This window comes from Haliotis rufescens, unplaced genomic scaffold (assembly GCF_023055435.1).
Source record: "Haliotis rufescens isolate VD_foot unplaced genomic scaffold, xgHalRufe1.0.p SCAF_14, whole genome shotgun sequence".
Taxonomy (NCBI): domain Eukaryota; kingdom Metazoa; phylum Mollusca; class Gastropoda; order Lepetellida; family Haliotidae; genus Haliotis; species Haliotis rufescens.
Window position 1 is genome coordinate 32,955,206 of NW_025963824.1, and position 21,755 is coordinate 32,976,960.

Here is a 21,755-nt window from a genome sequence, read left to right on the forward strand (position 1 = left end):
AATGTCACTGACCCACTTGTACAAATATGGAAACGTCATAGAACAAACCAGATGACGTCACTATTGATCGTGACGTCACCTATCCCTATCCAATGACGTCACCTAACAACGGGCATGATAATGGCCCGTCGTCAAGCAATATGAGGGCATTATCAAGTTACACTGGCCCGCTCATTTCTGATAACATGTTCGTTTTTTGTTTTGTTGTTTAACGCCAGACTCAGCAATACTCCAGCTATATGACGTCGGTCTGTAAAGAATCGAGTCTCGACCAGACATTACAGTGATTGATATCATGAACATCGATCCCGTTAGTCGCCTCTTACGCTGTTATAAGGGTTTTTATGGTATTTATGATATTAATGATAACCCAAGGAAAAGGGGTTTTAATATCAGAAGAAAAGTGTCTCCTCAAATCATTCTATAATCCTTGATATTTTAGACCTTTCCAATGATCTTTCTACTAGCCTATGTGACAACGTCTTTTGCTGGTTACAAAGTCATGTACGCATAGCATGTAACTCGAAAGCCGCTGCTGCAGCTAAAGCAGCTCTTGACAAACTGTTATCTCCACTCCTTGTGATTTCAAACCAACCATCAAAAGTTGTGCTCGGGATCTCTGTATGGACTTTGGAATATGAAAGATTTCTTTTCGCGTGTAAGTGGGCATCTCATTCTCATCTACTTGAAAGAAATTGGTCTGTATTATAAATGTTAAATATGTATGGGAGTAATTATTTGCTTGTTTTTAAATTTGGTGTATTGATTTTCCGAACCGACATTATTGAAGGCTCTGTGCAAGAGGTCAAAGTACCATAAAATGATTGTCCCACGTGTGACACGTAATTCCTGTCGTAATCGATGTAACTATTATCAACCAGTGTTTTAAGCCAACCCACTTCTGAGTATTTTATAATAAGGCTATTATCGAGCACAACCATCAGTTGCTAAAGTGATCACGTAAATCCTGCTGGGGTATCGTGCAGGAAGCAGAGGTACCGTAAGTCCCCATGCCCAAGCGAGGTGGCCTAGCTTTGGTCACTTGTGGCCTACAGCCCGTGTTTTAAACTGTATGAATGATATTCTTATGCCCAAATGTGTTTGAAACAATTTGTTTTTTTAATACAACTTTCACCAATGATGCGCTTGTGGCTATATCAACTTTGTCTCGTCGTTATATGGCTAAAATAATGCCGATGCGACGTTCACTTTCAACTCACTCACTCACCATAAACCGAAAAAGAATCTTAAAACAACATTTATGAACATTTTTATGTTTCAAACATACTTCCCATGTATCTTAGGAAACGGGCGTAAAATATCTGATGCTGGCGTACGGGTACCTGAAAAAGACATTCGTAAAAGCATTGTGATTTATCAGCGCCTTGGAAGCCTGGTTGTACACTCACAGAGCTACAGATACGAAGGTTGCATCTGCAATCGGCGGGAATATCAAGAAAACATTTGTCATTTGATTTTACATTTCATTACATTCTGTTCAAACAGAACATAACATTCCTGTAAATGAGATTTAACCCCATTGGAGATCAATAGGATGGAGGTTTATAATGTGAAGGACGTCCTTCATTGTTCTTACCGCCTAGATATCTTATATTAGAAACTAAAATAACAAACCATTGTAAACTTGTTCAGACATTCTTGTTGAAATGTTCCCTGTTCGTAAAACATCTTACTTCAGTTACTGTCGACCCATGAAGATTCCGGGGTAGAATAGGTCTTCATCAAACCCATGCTTGCCGTAAAAAGGGACCATGCTTGTCATAAAAGACGACTAACGGGATCGGGTGGTCAGGCTCGCTGACTTGGTTGATGCATGTCATCGATCCCAATTGCGTGGATGGATGCTCGTGATATCAATCACTGGATTGTCTGGTCCAGACCCGATTATTTACAGACCGCCGTCATATAGCTGAAATATTGCTGAGTGCGGCGTTAAACAACAAACCAACCAACAAATCAGTTACTGTTCTAATTTTACCAGGAAGTCACGGGTGACCGGTTCGTGGAAGGAGCTGCAGTTGACTGTTGTTCGAATCAACCTGATTATGATTCTTGGTTTGTTAGGACCGCTTCCGTGGTCTACCCAGAGAGCTTTGTTTGTTTAGTTTGTTGTTTAACGCTGCACTCAGCAATATTCCAGCTATATGACGGCAGTCCGTAAATAATTGAGTCTGGACCAGTCAATCCCGTACTGACATCATGAGCTTCGATCCACACAATTGGGATACGAAGACATGAATCAACCAAGTCAGCAAGCCTGACCACCCGATCTCGATAGTAGCCTTTTACAACAAGCATGGGTTGCTGAAGACCTATTCTATCCCGGATCCTCTTCTAGTGACCATGGTATATACAACTGATTCTCACTGATTTATTATATATTACTCAGTTATAGCTGTTACGTTTGTGAGTTACTTAATGAGTAAAGTTTAACGCTTCTTTAATAAGTAATTTTAGAGATTTAACGAGGACCCTGTGGCATGCAGTCCGATTACTTGCCCTTTGCACCTCTGATGACCTCCTTGTTCACAGGGAATGACTACACATTGCAAGATAACGAATTTTCAATGCACAGATTCATTCCTGAACATATTGTATTTTAGATAATACCTGAGTGGCATGCAAACTTATAAATGATAATATATTAAGGTGAGGGGCGGTCGGGTAGCCTTGTGGTTAAAGCGCTGAATCGTCACGCCGAAGACCCTGGTTCGATTCCCGACATGGGTACAATGTGTGAAGCCCATTTCTGGTGTCCCCCGCCGTGATATTGCTGGAATATTGCTAAAACCGGCGTAAAGCCATACTCACTCACTCACTCATCCTGTTTATCAGTTTATAACAAACAACAGAGAAATTATTCGAGCATTGAAAAATAAACTCTTGTCCTATTGTTAGCTTTCCAACAATTTGAAGTGTACAGGTTTCCGTGTCCCCCTAGTTTTCAATTTTTTATTGCAAACCCCATTGATAGATGCAAGCGAAAATCTTTAAAAGATTGCATGGACGTTTGCACTTCTGATGTCCTCTTTGTTGACAAAAGTGATTATACATTGCACAATACACAAATTGATGCCTAAACATATTGTATTTTTGGAGAATACCTGAGTAGCATGCTGTTCTTTCAATGTTCAATTACATAAAAAAACCATACTCGGTATATTTTCTTTTTTGCCCCCCAGTTTAGTTGTAATTTTCATTGTTGACATTTCTTCAAATGTCAAAACCATGGCAATATTTTTTTTTGATGATAACATACCGGAATAGCTGACAGCTGTGACGACAGCAGATACAATATCAAGTTTATAATGCCATCGCAGTACACAAACCTATCAAATTAACAACATGACATTTTGGTAGGAAGTGACTTACATTATGTCACTATGTCTAACGTTATTCACATTTTTTGAAAACATGTGATTAATCACCACAGCATCACATACAGTCTACATACATGTGGCAAGTTTGTTCTGGAATTAAATGAAAACTACAAACCCCTATCCCAGAGAGCAGGGGGCACAAGAACCCCCCATCCCAGAGAGCAGGTAGCACAAGTAGGTCGTGCCTAAGCTAGGATTAGGTGACGACAGTAAAATAAAGTGAGTGACAGGTGTTTGTGGCTGCTGTGAAGAATATTTTAGTTTTATTAACGAGTGTCAGCTTGATAAGGAAGGAAGGTCTGATGTCATGCAGGGTTCTTTGCCGATTGATCATGGGTATGGTAATGACTAAGAGAGAATCATAATTGTGGATTCAAGGCCACGGTTATAGGTTTCTTGCAAATAGTATAATTAGGACAGTAATTAAATGAGGATGCTTTACGAACAGGGAACATTTCAGCATCGAGTGGTCCGAAATCATGAATAAAGAAGGAATACGCAGGGACCAAGCTTAACTTCGACACAACCAGACCAAAGTTCGACAGACCAATTTCGACACAACACAACACAACACAAGCCCATTTCTGGTCTCCTCCGCTGTGATATTGCTGGAATATTGCTAAAAGTGGCGTAAAACCATACTAACTCTCCTCTCTCATGTTCTCCAAGTACCAAACTTTGCAAAATCTTTAAAAATGGCAGTAGATGCAATTTACATTCATGCTGGGGGTGTCCTCTTGCAGGAAGATGCATCAGGCTTTGATCATCCTGTTTATCGGGGCGGTCGGGTAGCCTAGTGGTTAAAGCGCTTGCTCATCATGATGAAGACCCGGGTTCGATTCCTGACATGGGTACAATGTGTGAAGCCCATTTCTGATGTCCCCCGCCGTGATATTGCTGGAATATTGCTAAAACCGGCGTAAAGCCATACTCACTCATCCTGTTTATCAGTAACCTAAATTTTACAACAACAAACAACAGAGAAATTATTCTAGCATTGAAAAATAAACTCTTGTCCTATTGTTAGCTTTCCAACAATTTGAAGTGTACAGGTTTCTGGGTTAACAAATTGTTTCAATTTGGGAGTCGACGCAACAAGAGCACTGCTTTCTAAATTTGTTTAGAAATTAGTGCCTAGTGTATATAGAGGGCATTACGTATTAGTTATGACAAAATATATTAAAGAACATGCTTCATGGTCAATTTATACACGAGTCATCGAAAGAACAAGTTATCTGAGTGTTACCCTAAGTCCCACATGATTAGAGAATTTCTATCTAATCTGTCGGTCTGTACAGAAGAGTAGTTATTGAAATATCCAAATATGTATGGAATACAATGGAAATGGGCTTCTGAAGTTTTTATTTCTATGTCAGGTACACACCACTTTGAACAGTGTCAAAGTAAAAATTGTTGATAACGGAAAAAAGTATAATTCTGAACACCCCTATGCTGCAAACAAAGCCATTTAGTTTAGTTTTAGATATGTTTCGAACAAACACACCACTATGAACAGAGTTAAAGTCAAACTTGATGCAATGGTAACAGGAAAAATTGAATTTTCCTAAATTCCTTAATAGGAAAAGGCACCACTTTAGCTATTGATTAATACATGTACCAAGTTTGGATGAAAAATGTTACATAGTTTATTAGTTATGTTCCGGAAACAATAACTTCCTCCGTTTTAGCTAAGTCTAACTTGTTTCCATGGAAACGGGGAAAAATCAAAATCTGAAAAATTCCTAAAGCAATAGCACCACTTCACGTCTTTCACAGTTTTCCAGCTGCGCAAAAAAGGCAATACCCCCACCCTTTTGAGACTGAGTCCAAAATGTTTCCATGGAAAAATAAACATGCAAAAAATTTGCAAATTCAAAACGCTCAACTTCAGATTCTGTATGAAAGATATAAAACAGTTTTAGAGTTGTGCTCCGGAAACGAAATCCACCCCACCTTTAGAGACTAAGTCCAAACTGTTTCCATGGAAATTGAGAAAGCCAAAAAACACTTCAGGGCCTTTTTCTTATATCTGCCAATTTTTTGTTGAAAAATATTGAAAGGTTTTCGAGTTATGCTCGGGAAACGAAATGATGACGGACAGACAGATGAGGTGTCTTTTATGTGCCCCCGCATTATATGTCATGGGGATAAAAAGTGGCAAACAAATCTGGCACAAAGTGTCCACAACCAGAATATTTGTCAAAAGGAAGAAATGCGTCGAAAAGTTTAGAGCATCCAACTAAACCGTACAAGAAATGTGTCTCAATAGCCAGGGCTTCTGTCACACCAAGCGGCGACACCAGTCCAGTGGAGGAAGAAGCTTAAGTATCGCTTCTGTCGAACTTCTGTGGGGAAACTGCGAGCAATCCATTGTCTAGCAAGCAGTTCTCCCATGCCTGGTTCAACAGAACATAATCCTGGCCAACAGATTGCTGAATCAGGTCGGATGGAAGTGACATCTCTAATGTGTATTATGAATGCAGCTGTAAGAAGTAATTGCTGAAAAACATTTCCCTTCGATTTCCGTCTTTAATTTGTCATGACCACGTTACAATTTACTCCTATGTGTAAAGCACTTGTTGTGATACTTTTATCCAGGTTTACCATGCAAACAGCAATATACATTTACTGGGTCAACTACATCGTACGTGGCATATTCAACAGGTAACAGGCCCTATAATTGATGATAGAGCACTCACGAATTTTGTCAGTGTTAAATGTCTTGAAACAGGCTACCGTTGAAGGTCTCCGTTCTTGAAGCCAGAATAGTGTTGGAAACTGGCAGGAATTCAGACTTTCCATTGGGTATCCAAACTACGCTGGGTAAGTAGATGAATCAGGTCAAATATTAATCTGTTGTCGCTCTTATAGAGGTACAGCCCGTTGTTAGTAAGTGTGTCAATCAGAAACTTCTCAAACGATCACGTCTGCCATGTTCATGTACACAACCAGGGACAGACGATCCAGTACTAATCATCTGCAAAGCTGTACTCACTGTACAACAACTGTACAACAACTAGTTTCCTAGGTCTCCTCCACTGAGGAGTCTGCAAGTAGGCCAATCAAGCTCTTTTTGACGAATGGCATTGTCATGTTCGGTCGTTAGCATTCACTTATCTGCTAGCTCGGAAAGATACTTATACGCATACGCATTCAACAATACGAATGTGTAACCATCCGGACAGACCCTACCCAAAGTTTATGCGTCTGCACTACGTCATTGGATTTTATACCGCATTAACATCTCAAATTCCGGTATTTCAGTATAATACACCAAATATATCATTATACAATCTACACCTTATTCCAGGGCCATTTTGAGGAATGTGTCTCAGAACACTCACGAGCAACCTTACGACTTGACGCGACATCAATAAGAGATGTTCCAGAAATGTATGATAGCAAGAAGAAAATAACGGGCTCCTAGTAACACACACGCACAAACGTACGCAAAAACGCACTTCCTTGGAATTTTTGTGGAACTCTCTAGATATGCACACAAAAACTGAACCAAATCGGGCAACTGATCGGAGGAGAAGCGGTGCTTTCACAACGGTGAGGCCGTAGACGACACAAAAAACGACGGTTTCAATATCACTAGCGCTAAGCGAATGAGCTTAAGTGACTTGAGAGAATGAATAGATTTTATTGCCGTACCTGCGGAAAACTCAAACGCAGCTAAAGACAGGAATCCCAGCCCCATATCTCGAATGCGAAATTGGCGTGTACCGGATTGTCCTAGGGGGTTTCAAATCCATTTCCGACATCGTCCATGTTCGAATCCTCAAATGGTTTTCTGTACCAACGCCGTCAAAAGTAAGGCACGCTTGCGGCACACCACCGATACGACATTGGCGTGTGCCGAGGTGTTCCAGGGCATTCTAAACCCATTTCCGACCTCGACCATTTTCGAAACCTCAAATACAGTGTAGTCGAAAGTACGGCACCTTAGCAATTGGCAATTGGGAAACGAAGGACGAAATGCATCAACCAAATTAGCGATCCTGTTGGTCGCCTCTTAAGGCAAGCATGGGTTGCTGTAGACCAATTCTAAGCCTTAAGGATAGAATACACAATGCTGAAAACATTTGCGAAAAGACTGGGGATTTATCGTATATATATGAGGCGCTTCCTTCAGTATGAAGAGCTTCCTTCAGTATGTAAGATCTGGGCATTCACTAAAATCATATAGAACGCAAAGCAGTGTTATATTTAAAATGCAGTGAAAACATAAAATTAGGTCCATGTGCCACTTCAGGCAAACTTTCAATACTTTCTGTGAAGACCATTACAAGATATGATTTATGAGCAATCAAGCATAACAAAAATCCAATTGTCCGCAACTATCAAAGTTGTCCCAAAACGGCTAACTAGGTTTGATGTGTAATGTACGGAGACAATTCTCAGAAAGTTTAAAAGTATGTAATTTAATAGATTCAGAGGAGTATAGATCAGTGAGTGAGTTTATGCTTTACGTCACATCGGCAATATTTCAGCCATATCGTGAAGAGAAGTTATACATTATCAGTACATATAAACTGGGCGGCAAAAGAAAGTACAGGTCGAGTTCTATGATCGATAATAAAATAACAAGAAGAGGTTTTGTTGTGAATTATATTATAATCTAGGGAGGGGTAACAAATGATTGATCAACCACAGTTTGAATGAAATTGTGCAATCACATGTAATGTAAGCTCAAGGTAAACAATGGTGGGGTAAGAAATTTTCAAAAGTTGTCAGAAATGTCACCAAAACTTTATCAGACACACAGCAAGTTCACTGTCGACACAGTTGCCTTCAATAGCGTGTATGACCTCCCGCTGCCTCAATGCATGCTGTGATACGTCGCCTCATCGATGACGTCAGTCTTCTGATGACGCGGACTGGACTCCGTTGCCACTCGTCTCTCAGGGCCTGCTGCAATTCTTGTCTGTTGACGGGAGGCTGATGGCGTGGTCTAATCTGTCTGTCAAGATGGTCCCACAGATGTTCAATGGGATTCATATCGGGTGAGTGGGCAGGCCAGGGCAAAACGTCAGCGTTCTGGTTTAGAAAGTTCCGAGTCAGTCTTGCCGTATGGGGCCTTGCATTTTCGTGTTGAAACAATGTCTCCTGCTGTTGGTTTTGTAAGAACGGAAGCACAACTGGCTGCAACACTTGGTCTCTGTACTGCACAGCGTTCAGGTTTCCCTGTCTAATCACCAAATCAGTCTTCTGATCTCCACAAATACCGCCCAACACCATGACACCTCTCCCGCCGAATGGATGGACCTCTCCATCTACACGCCGGAGCCAAACATTCCCCTCTGCGTCGATAAACTCCTTCTCTGCGTCAATTCAAAACAAGTTAAACCGACTTTCATCAGTAAACAGCACTCGACGCCAATTTCTCACTTGCCAGCGTCGAACCTGCCTCGCCAATCGCAGTCGCAGGCGTCGATGTTGAGCAGTCAGTACCATTCCTCGGAAAGGACGATACGCTCGGATTCCAGCAGCACGAAGTCGTCGTAGTACTGTACGTAGTTATGACCTATTCTACCGCGGATATTCACGGGTCCCTACTTTTGTGGAGCAATGGGGCAAAATATATAATAAAAAATGTATTTGTTTTTTGCCTGCGGCCTTGAATATTTTAAATATTTTTTGTGATATCTAGTTCTCAACGGTCTACATACACATGCAAAATATTAACAGAATCGAGCCAGTGGTTATTTTGCTAAAATAAATAAATAAATTGCCAATGGAGATTATACACTGAAAAAACAGATTCTCCTTGTCGAGTCCTTTTCTAATGATATCGGCATGTCCTTACAGGCTCGACAAATGCAACATTGTTCATCTGACTCGTAGCTAGGTAAAAAATCGAGGATAAGTCAGTTTACTTGGAGGAGTTATTGGCCATCACGTGGAAGGTCAGACCTACATGTACTTAGGGATGCAGGCTAGGGACAAACTAAAGAATGTCCATATCATGGACAATCTTCAACTAAAAAAAAACTGGAGTTCAGAGCTGAACACTCGCAATAAAGTTACGGCCACAAATATTTATGCTGTACCCGTCTTTCGTATTCTTTTGGTGTTTTGATTGGACGAAACAAGAAATTCAGGGTATTGACACCCTCACAGAAGAATAATGTCAGACAATATATTCCACCACCACCGTTCTTCCCTCAATCACCTACATTTACATAATATGAGGTCGTGGATTAATTAACGTGGAGGCTTTTCATGATAGAATTGTATTCTGCACTTTTACACACATTTATTTGTCTGATGATCCTCTTGTGAAGCATGTCAAGACTCATGATGAAAACAAGGCATTCCACATAGACGAGTCAAGAATGTTGGACATATCCCCAATGTCAGTGATGATTCTGTTGATGGTTCTGTACTGCTGGACAAAATTGAGTGTCTACCAAGCAAAGTGACATGCAAAATAGGCCCAGACTCAGAGGCCCAGAGGCTTTCTGAACGACCAATCCATCGAGTTAATGTACAGTGTGTTGAGAAGATCAGCAACACTGCAGAGTCCTTCGCTGGGGTGAAGTCAGCTTGCCTGAAAAGTGAAACAGAAGGATTTCTGTTTGCTGCTCAAGACAAGTCACTTCCCTATCGAAACCGTCAAGTTGTGTGCTTTGCATCAAAAGAATATATGAAATGCATAATATGCAATGAATTTAATGAGACTGTCCAATACATTGTCAGTGGATGCCCAGCTTTGGCACAAACACAGTATCTTAAGCAATAAGATGGCGTGGCGCGATCATTTATTACAGTTTTCGCCATGCTTGTGGTTTTGACACAGAGGTCCAGAGGCACATATTTACACTTTTCATAAAAACTTATTTTTACTTTCCGATATAGATTACAAAGCCACTTTAGACGTGATACTTCATTCAATCGTTGAGAGAAAAAAAAAGAAACTAAACATATTTGCGGGGTTCCAACACCCTGATTTAACCAAAACAATCCATACCAATGTTCAAACAAAATGTTTCTAACAAATCCGACCCATGTTTGACTTCTGGCATTATCAAATGAACGCAACATATTATAACATATTTTTGGGTAGCTATAGCATGCAATGATAACAATTTTATCCGGTAGGGTAAACATTTCATAACATACAGCAGACATAACGGGTACCTTCCTTATCCACCGAGTATAGCATCATTGCTTGAATTACTAGAAATGCCAAAGATTTGTTTACAAAAATATAATAGTACCCTTTCAATACACGAACAAGAACATTGATGTGTGTACATTGAGCTAATTACGCTCAAAAAAATTTAAACGTCAAAATGTGGCTTTCATATCTTGTCGTAACAAGTGTAGACATCGATTTGTTGCTGTAATCTATACACGCTATCTGCAGTATCTACCATGTCATCAGAAATTAATATGGTGGTGAATTTTTCTGGAAGATTACCAACATGTGTACTAGTACCTCTGCAGTCAGACGGTTTGATCATTTCAATAAAGTCATTTAAAAACAAAATAAATATTGCAGGGCTTACCATACAACCGTGTCTTGTTGCAACACTGCAGTCAAAGAAATAACTTAAACTATAACTTGCAATTGTATTTACACAAGAACGTAGCTGTGAATACATTGTTTTCTAAACATTATATGCTTTACCTGATATACTATTTTTTAATAATACGTACTACAATAGAAAGTGCTGTCAAAGGCTTTGGAAGGCTTTGGAAAATTATACAAAAATTGCATACATACATCTTGGATAAAACTTTTGAATAACAGCCTGCAAAATAAAAACATTATCGGTGGTACTGTAACCCCTTCAACAACAACAAGAAACATCATAAATACAATTCTTTACAACAGTTCTTTTTTTTCATTTGTCATGTAGATTGGCAACCTTGTTGATACTTGTATCACTCATCATAGAAGACATTTTTCTCTTATCTCCCATTGCATGTGTACATTGTGTTGGAATGCTTTTACTATTTTTCAATATAAATATTACTAATACAGTATAATAAAAAAAGTTGTTATCAATAAACTTTTCGTCTACTTTATTTTTCAATGTCTATGAAATTTCCACTAAAGATACTGGAGTACTGAAATAGCATACACTGAGTACATAACGGAAAACTACTACGTCATGCATTTCAAGAACAAATGTTCCGAAAATATAAGTCTAACTATAACAGTATTGCTTATCGCATTCGCCAAAAAACCGAATATTTGCATACTGCCTCCATTGACGCTAAGGTCTCAGGCAGCATATCTTTCAGTAATTAAAGACTGTGAGTTCAAATTATTCTATGAACTGAGTCTTTTCATTATCTCAGCTAATAATTAGCAATCTAATATTATCTCAGTCTTTATATCCGTAGTGGGCACTTCCTCTTCCTACACGTCTAATTGGTAACTACGCAGTAAAAAGTGTTTAATTCTTGTCCGGTAATCTAAACGCGTGTTTATGCTTAAATATGTTTGTATCCTAAATTTGTTTGGAATTGTTTAGAGGAAAACGTTTTAGATTTATTTATCAAAGCAAAAGTATAGAATATTCAGAAAATCCCGTACATATAATGTGTCTATGTGATTTGGTTGGACGATATTATTAAATAAGAAAATGTGATTTATCACTTAAAAGACGTTAAAGGTATCACGCAACGATGGACATTTCTCTTCAGACTCATGCTTGATTTTATTGCACTGTGATTAAATTTCCCCAAGGCTCTGTATGAGTTTGACATAACGACTGTTGTTGATCAGCTGTAATCGTACGTGACTCGCATTGACGCGGGAAAGGAGACGGGATAACTTATAAATAAAAGCAACAAAACCATGTCCATATTCCATAGAAATATCGACCTACGATTCCGACTATATTATGAACATGTGTTTATGAATCACTATCAAAAAATGACGATACTAAGTGGCCGCAACCTGCCCCACCGGTCACAAACACATGCAAGTTAATTGTTCATCAAATTTGGAAATGTCTTCCACATGTACACCATGAAACTTTTCGAAAGCTTTAATGAGGCCTTGAAAGTCCAAACATTGTTCTAAAGATTTCTGAGAAAGAGTCGTATGACGCTCTTCGGGGTACAATAGGTCTTCAGCAACCCATGCTTGCCGTAAAATGCGACTATGCTTGTCGTAAGAGGCCGTCATATAGCTGGAATATTGCCGAGTGCGGCGTAAAACAACAAACGAACCAACCAACCAATATTTGGTAGAGTGGTATATGAAGTGTTTTTCGTCTCTTCAATAATAGCACCATTAGAATAAGGCGACAAAGCTCTTTCAATATACTTCTCTCTTGAAAGGAAATTGGCTATTTGATGATTATGAAACGATATCAGATCATCGATGTACCTGAAGCTTAAGTTTAATTTCTTGACTAAACTACCTTGTTTTGACTTGGCCAATCCGAGTAGAAATTCCGACTCATGTGCTAAAGGAAACAGATCGGTAGGAAGGGTAACACAACTGATGCCTATGGGGATCAGGGGCCTGAAGTAAGCAGCGGGTTCGTTATTCGTTTTCCGTTTTTCGGATAACGAAAAACAAGCCAGCAACGGATTCGTTATTCAAAGACTGTATATTAAACTACCCTAATGTGGTCAAATACACTGAAACTCATTTAATATATGACAGCAGGTTCGTCTTACATCATCATCCAAAAGCTGTTTAGTTATTCAGTACTTTTGAATAACGAAAAACAAACCAGACAGTCCAGTGATTAATATCATGAGCATCGATCCACGCAATTGGGATCGATGACATGCATCAACCAAGTCAGCGAGCCTGACCACGACTCGCCTTTTACGACAAGCATAGTCGCCTTTTACGGCAAGTATGGGTTGCTGAAGACCTATTCTACGACATACAGTTAGCGCCACAGTATCGATTAGAAAGTATTGTTTTTGATATTGCTTTGAAACTTTTGCCAAAACCAGAAACAGAATCCACTCAACCCACAAAGACCACATGTTCATGAATTTAAAATTTGCAAACAAGGGAATTTATGCCTTAAATTTAAGTAACATTCTCAGATAAAAATCAGTTTCCAAAAATGTCCCGCAATATTTCAAATTTCAGGAATGACCAATAATTTCATTTTCTTATACGAACACCATTTCATCCAGGTTGCTCAATTGTGGGAACGTGTTGCAGAACCTTGAGTTGGCAGTTCATGATGTAAAGTCCCTTAATTGTGGCTGCCAAGACCCATCATACCGCTATCAACCTGAATGTCATATAATCACAGGTGACTTCCCTCTTGTTCACAATAACTACCATCAATATCGTGAGAAACCTTGGGCAAAATGCACAAACTTAAAAAAAGAAAACGGAATTGGAATGAACCTTTCCTGTCCCAGACATCTTCCCGAGGCAAATGAGTGAACTGACTTTAAAAGTCCAGTTTCCACCCTTGCCGAACTAGGCTGGTATTATGGAGTTATACTTTGTCTATGCAAGTCCAATCAATAGTCCACTGTAGGCGCTACGATCGAGCCCAGTCCAGTTCGGCAAGGGTGGAAACTGGACTTTTATAGTCAGTAAACTCCCTTGCCTCGGGTAGATGGTGCCAGAGAGCTGTCATCCAAAGTCTGGCTGCCCTACATGAAAAGTTTGTAGTTGTTCCCACAGAGAAGGCCTCAAAAAGCATAACCATTATATGTAAACATCACAGCATTAATTTATTGATCAAAACTTGATACAAATAATGCCACATAAAAGGCCAGTATGTTAACTGAGGAAACAATCTGACAAAACCATGCATCAGTACTATCAATTTTTGACTTGACTCTAAAACCTGAAGACGTCTCCATTCCTCTTTTGTACTGGATTCTAAAGCTCATTAAAAGTTGAACAAAGAGAGATATATTCTTTGGTCCTGGGAAAGTACCACCAAATCCCTGTATCAAAGACTAACCATAATCCAAGTTCTATTCTGTCAAGACATTTGATTTTCAACTGAAGGAAAAACTGCATTCCTTGACCCATGGGGCTTTTGTTACAAAACGCAGTGACACCAAATACAGTTACGTATTTATCTTCAGATGTCCAGGACAATTTGTCAAAAATGAAAGCAAATGTCATCTGAAGTTCACTGAGAAAACAATATGTGAAACGCTGGACTCCCTCATTGATATTATCTATGTAAAAAAATGGGATAAGACATTTAGTCAAGAAGAAGGCATCCCCATGGGCACCAATTGTGTTCATTTTCTTGCACATCTGTTTTGTTATGTATATGAATGGGAAATTCTGTTTCGGATTGGCCAAGTCAAAATCAAGGTAATTTGGTTAAGAAGATTAACTTTAGCTTCAGGTATATCGATGCTTTGATATTTTTCAATAACAATCAAATAGACACTTCCCTTCCACTGATTTACCCACCTGAATTAGAAATAAAGGAGACCAGTGAGACCGCCTCACCTATTTCAAAGCATAAAGATTCAGAGTGACGAAACACCCTCCACAAGACTTTATCACAAGAGGGATTTCTTCAAGTTTCCAATAGTCAACTGTCCCTTCATGTCGAGGCATATTCCAACAGCTCCTGCCTTTGGTGTCTACATTTCACAACTTTTGAGATACAATCGAGCATAATCTATCTGCCAAGATTTCAAAGAGCGTCATGCGGGTTTTGCTCAGAAATTGTTTGATCAAGGTTACAGCTTTCAGAAAGTTTCATGGTAGACATGTGGAAGACTTTTAAAATATTTGAAGCATCAGATGCAATAATGATATCCGATGCAATTCCCTATTTTGACTTGTACCATATGTTCCCGTGTTTTTTTCAGATGAACAATTGACTTGCGAACATCTGGTGTCATCATTTTTTAATAGGGATTCACAAACACATGTTTAAGTTGGAACCGTAGGTCGATGCTGCTCAAGGCAGAGATTTCTATTGTTTTTTCAGGTGTACAAATTGACTTGCCTTTCCATGTGTTTGTGACGGGTGCTACCGGTGGGGCAGGATACACCCACCTTTTCGCGAACACCTGGTATCATCACTGTTTGATAGTGATTCATAATCACCTGCTCATGACATAGTCGGAATCGTAGGTCGACTCTGCTTTTGGCAGAAATTTGTATTGATAATGGAACAGGTTTTGTCGCATTTATTCATTAGGTATCCCGTCCCTTTTCCGAGTCAGTACGAGTCACGTTCAATTACAGCAGATCAACAACAATCGTTATATTAAACTCATACAGGGCTTTTGGGAAATATTATCACAGTGCAATAAAATCAAGCATAAGTCAGAAGAGAAGTGCCTATCCTTGTGTGATACCATTTAAATCACATTTAATTATAAGATAATATCGTCCATCCAAATCACATAGAGAGATTATATGAAGGTGATTATCTGAGTCTTGTATAATTTTGCTTTGATAAGAAAATCTGAAACATTTTCATTCTAAACCACTGTATTCGACGTAATAAGCGCCCACGGCGATATTTGTCAATATATTGGCTAGTTAACAATCCCAATTAGCAGCCCTTCCGATTGATCAATGTACACAAGACTTATTTATTCGTGTATAATACGTGTGTTATATGCATTCTTAATTATGGGAAATTAAATTCTGGAAAAATATATATGTCGTATGTAAACATTTCAGGATGTCAGCATAAACCACGAAATTTATGATCTTTCAACTCTGTTGTTTTTCACCAAAATAATATTCTGATAAGAGCCCCCTATATCTTATTTTGAGGGCGCCCTGGCCGCTTATTATATCGAATACGGTTTTTCAAACACATTTAGGATACAAATATATTTAGGCACCAAAACGCGTTTGAATAACGGGAAAAGAACAAAACACTTGTTACTGCGGGGTTACCAATAAGACGTGTAGGAAGAGGTGAGGTGAGGTGAAATTGGGTTTAACGTCGCGTCCAAGATTATTGCACTTATATAGCGACGTGCATGCACGTGTATGTGTGTGTGTGGCTGCTTGTACTAGTCCGGACTGATGCCGATTTATAGTGCTAGTTCACTGAGATACCATGCCGCAGTTTAACATGAATACCCCACTCAGACACAGTATACTGACTCCGAGCCGACCAGTCCTTGTTTTAGCCCCTTAATGCCGAGCGCCAGACAGGGTAACAACAAGTACAATCTTTTAACGTCTTTTTGTATGACGCGGCCCGGAATCGAACCCTGGACCTTCCGCTCTCCGGGCGGACGCTCTACCACAAGACCACGGAGGCGGTCGTGTAGGAAGAGGAAGTGCCCACTACTGATATAAAGAGGGAGATAATATTAGATTACTAATTATTAGCTGAGATAATGAAAAGACTCAGTTCATAAAATACTTGAACTCACAGTCTTTAATTACTAAACGATACACTGCCTGGGACCTTAGCTTCAATGGATGCAGTATGCCAATATTCGTTTTTTTGCGAAGGAGATAAGCCATACTGTTATAGTTAGACTTTATTTTCGGGACCTAAGTTCTTGAAATGAATGACGTAGTAGTTTCCTTTAGGTACTCGGTATATGCTATTTCAGTACCCCAGTATCTTCAGTCGACATTTCACAGACACTGAAAAAAAGTGGACAAAACTTTTATGGAGAACAACCTTCTTTATTATACTGACATATATATCGACATGATCTTCATACTGTTATCAGTCTTGCTTGACTTTGTGCCTATCAACCATTTCATTGACAAATAATTGTTATTCCAACACAATATATACATGCAATGGAAGATAAGAGAAAAACGTTTTCTATGATTAGTGATGCACAAGTATCAACAAGAATGCCAATCTATTTGCAAAATGAGAAAAGGAATGGAATTTATAATTTTTCCTGTTGTTATTTTTACCTGATAAAATGAAAATGTGACCACCTCTTTCGCAAAATGAACCGTCATTATCGGAGTACCTCGAAACCAGTGATCGGTTCACGGCACTCTACAACATGATATATTGGATTATTTGATGATATTCTTTAATCATGTCCTAAATTTTGCGTGGATCGATGCTCATGAAATTAAACACTGGATTGTCTGGTCCAGACTCGATTATTTACAGACCGCCGTCATATAGCTGGAATATTGCTGCGTGTGGCGTTAAACAACAAACCAACCAAACAACCGTTAGTCGCCTTTTACGTCCTAGAATCACGACAGTATCCACAATCACGGTGTGATGAAATTATACATTCTCTGATATAAAAGGTACTATATCAGACCCCAATCATTTCAGGCGCATTTTCCTTTTAAAGGTACACAACATAAATAATTATAGCTTGGGCAGAGTTTGAAGGTAAATTGAATTGGGAGAAAGCTGGCGATAGAGGGGGTTATAGTATTACCAAATAATATCTTTTTTTGCAGTATGTTATTTCAAACTGTTTATCCAAGAAGAAAAGCCGTATGTATGTTGTTGTTGTTATTATATGTTCACTCAGTATTCACATCTATTTGTGTAAATAAATGTATATAGTTCAGTGATTTCTTTGACTGCAGTGTTGGAACAAATGTTGGCGTTGGTGAGAAATGGTTGATGTTTTCGATGGAGTACCAAAGCCTACAGATAAAAAAAAGATCGTCCTTGCTGTGCTTGGGATACGAACATAGGCAGCGATTTACAATTACAGAAAGACAAGATAAGGATCGTCGTCTGTGGGTACAACATCTGCTGCAAATGAAGGCAGCCTCTTTCCCTCCAATGTTATGACAGTGAACCCTCTGTAAACATAGTGACAAGACATACATCATTGACACATTTAAAGACATGTTATATGTCATCAATGAAACAACAGTCTGTATAATCGTCTCTTATAACTGGGAGAATAAGAGGATTCAATTAATTCTATACTCAAAGAAAACAATTAAGCACACCCTAATTTTTCATTATTGTTTGGTCCAAATATTTGTAACAGTCATGAAAGATATAATTACGGGAAGAATTATGTTTTCTCGAGATGATGTAATCAGTCATGTGTGACAAAAGCTCACGTGCCATGCATTGTATGCCCGTGTATGTCTACCCTAGAGTATGTCTAAAAGCAGTATATTCAAACGTTAAAATTGCTTTCGGTTGTAGTCCGCTTGTAAACAGTTATTCCATGGCCATGTGTGACCATGGCACGAAGGCGATTATCAAACGCCACAAGATGGCAAATAATCAGCATGCATAACGCTGGAATGTCTTGTAATGCCATTGGTCGGAATTTGGGCTATCATCACCCTGTCGTAAGCCGTTTAGTCGAGAAACATCCTCAGACCGATGATGTACAGGACCGTCCCAGACCCCCTGTGACGACACATCGCGAAGACAGGGACCTTCTTCGTCTCATACGCCGAGAACACTTTTTAACAAGTACTCGTCTGAAACATCTACGGTCCCCCAGTCGTCGTTTCAGCACCAGAACCGCCAGGAACCGACTGAAAGCAGCAAGACTGAGGCCTAGAGAGTCACAAAGCGTCCCTTGTTGAAAGATCCCCACAAAGCTGTTCGTCCAGCATGGTGTATTGCACTACAGAACTGGAATCTGAGAACTTGGAGACGGATCCATTGGTCAGACGAAAGTCGCTTTTTGCTCCACGTCACTGCACCGGAACACGACCTACAGCCCCAGGAACATTAAACCAACTTTTGCATGCGGCGGGGGCTCGGTAATGGTTTTTGGTTGTATCTCTCATGTTTGCAGGTTGGATTTGGTCACAATAAGGGGCAACGTAACAGGGGCTCAATACACCCGGGACTTTTTGAGGCTAGTCGTTCCTCATTTTGACAACCATCCTCTTGCTGCTCGACCTCAGTACATGGATGACAATGCCAGGCCTCATCGTTCGCCTGCAGTCGTGGATTACATGAGGGCCAATGCAATAAAGACTCTACCCTGGCCAGCAATGAACCCAGATTTAAACCCTCTTGAACATGTTTAGTATATTCTGGGGCGGCACATACAGGCACGAGATCCTCCTGTGCAAGATTTACGCCAATTGGAAGCAGCATTGCATCAGGAGTGGTTGTTGTTGACCCATCAACTGATCCAACGTCTGACTGGAGGCATGACACGTAGCGGTTATGTCATACCCGCTTCTGGTCTGTTTCACGTGTCATGTCAAGTGGAGACTTTAAGGAACATTTTCACATCAAACATCAAACGTAACTCGTTTACTTAATCCTGCAGCATCCATACTTTTTTTTAGGTATTGTCAAAGGTCAAAAACAGTACCTGTGTTACCATGATGTTTTGGTCAGTAAATTTCAATCACAACTCACCAATATCGTCTTTATTTGTTGTCAAATGTTTGTTCCATCCGATGACATTGCTATCGGCCGGCACCTGTGGTCAGTCATCCCGTGCCATGATTTTTGCCATTTGTCATGGTTCAGAAATAGGGGTATGCTTAAGTTTTTTCTTTGTGTATATTTGACCAAAAGGTTAAGGATTATTGCATGTGCAATAATATTTATTTTGGCTGAAATTGACTGCACAGAGCCAGTGAAACCGCCTCATCTGTTTCATTGTTGGATCTATGCATAAAGATCCAGAGTGACAAACTCTTCACAAGAATGGACGAAAGAGGGATGACTTGATTGTCTGGTTTGTTTACAGGCCGTCGTCACATGGCAGGAATTCTGTCAGGCAATAAATACCTACTTTTCTATGCAAATTGTGTGAATGGCGGGTGCTATCGGTATGGTTTTACGCCGCTTTTAGCAATATTCCAGCAATATCACGGCGGGGGACACCAGAAATGGGCTTCACACATTGTACCCATGTCGGAAATCGAACCTGGGTCTTCAGCGTGACGAGCGAATGCTTTAACCACTAGGCTACCCGACCGCCCCTTACCCAAAATGAAGAAAATACTAACTTAGTTCCACCCAGTGAAAAGCAAATCTGAGTTAAGTGCATTAGTAAGATGGATGGATGGACGATGGTCGGATTGATGGACGGATGGTCGTTGGAATGGATTGATGAGCAATGGATTGTCAGATGGATGTTGGAATGGATTGATTAGCAATGGATGGTTGTTGGAATGGATTGATGAGCAATGGATGGTCGGATGGATGGACGGATGGTTGTTGGAACGGATTGATGATGGATGGTCGGATGGTTGTTGGAATGGATTGATATGCAATGAATGGTCAGATGGTTGTTGGAATGGATTGATGAGCAATGGATGGTCGGATGGTGGTTGGAATGGATTGATGATGGATGGTCGGATGGATGGACGGATGGTTGTTGGAATGGATTGATGAGCAATGGATGGTCGGATGGTTGTTGGAATGGATTGATGAGCAATGGATGGTCGGATGGTTGTTGGAATGGATTGATGAGCAAATGATGGTCGGATGGATGGACGGGTGGTTGTTGGAATGGATTGATGAGCAATGGATGGTCGGATGGATGGACGAATGGTTGTTGGAATGGATTGATGAACAATGGATGGTCTGATGGATGGACGAATGGTTGTTGGAAAGGATTGATGAGCAATGGATGGTCGGATGGATGGACGAATGGATTGATGAGCAATGGATGGTCGGATGGTGGTTGGAATGGATTGATGATGGATGGACGGATGGTTGTTGGAATGGATTGATGAGCAATGGATGGTCGGATGGATGTACGGGTGGTTGTTGGAATGGATTGATATGCAATGAATGGTCAGATGGTTGTTGGAATGGAATGATGAGCAATGGATGGTCTGATGGATGGACGAATGGTTGTTGGAAAGGATTGATGAGCAATGGATGGTCGGATGGATGGACGAATGGTTGTTGGAATGGATTGATGAGCAATGGATGGTCGGATGGATGGACGGATGGTTGATGGAATGGATTGATGAGCAATGGATGGTCGGATGGATGCACGGGTGGTTGTTGGAATGGATTGATGAGCAATGGATGGTCGGATAGGTGGTCGTATGGTTGTTGGAATGGATTGATGAACAATGGATGGTCGGATGGATTGATGCATGGACTGATGGATGGATATCATACAGCATAAATATCTCCCTTCTGCTCCGTGGGGAAAGCATCGCCTTGATGTGAAGGTCACCACGTCACAACCCATACCTGCTGACAGGAGACAGAGCGACACGCCCTAAGAGAGGGGCGTGGAGCAATTCATTAACAATGTCACTACAGTAAACCAATGTCATGCTGCCTCGAAAACATGTGAGCGGGCATTACGTCCCTGCAACTGCACTAAGGCGAGAACATGATCTCAAACATGTCGTCCTGGTGGTGTACATCACTCAAACAGCCATTAACAATGATGAGTTGTGTTCTCCCATGACTTACGATACCATGTCATACCGTTACACGTCCACCCTTAAACTGCGACGCTGAGTAACGCAAGCGTCGTTAAAACGTTCTCCTG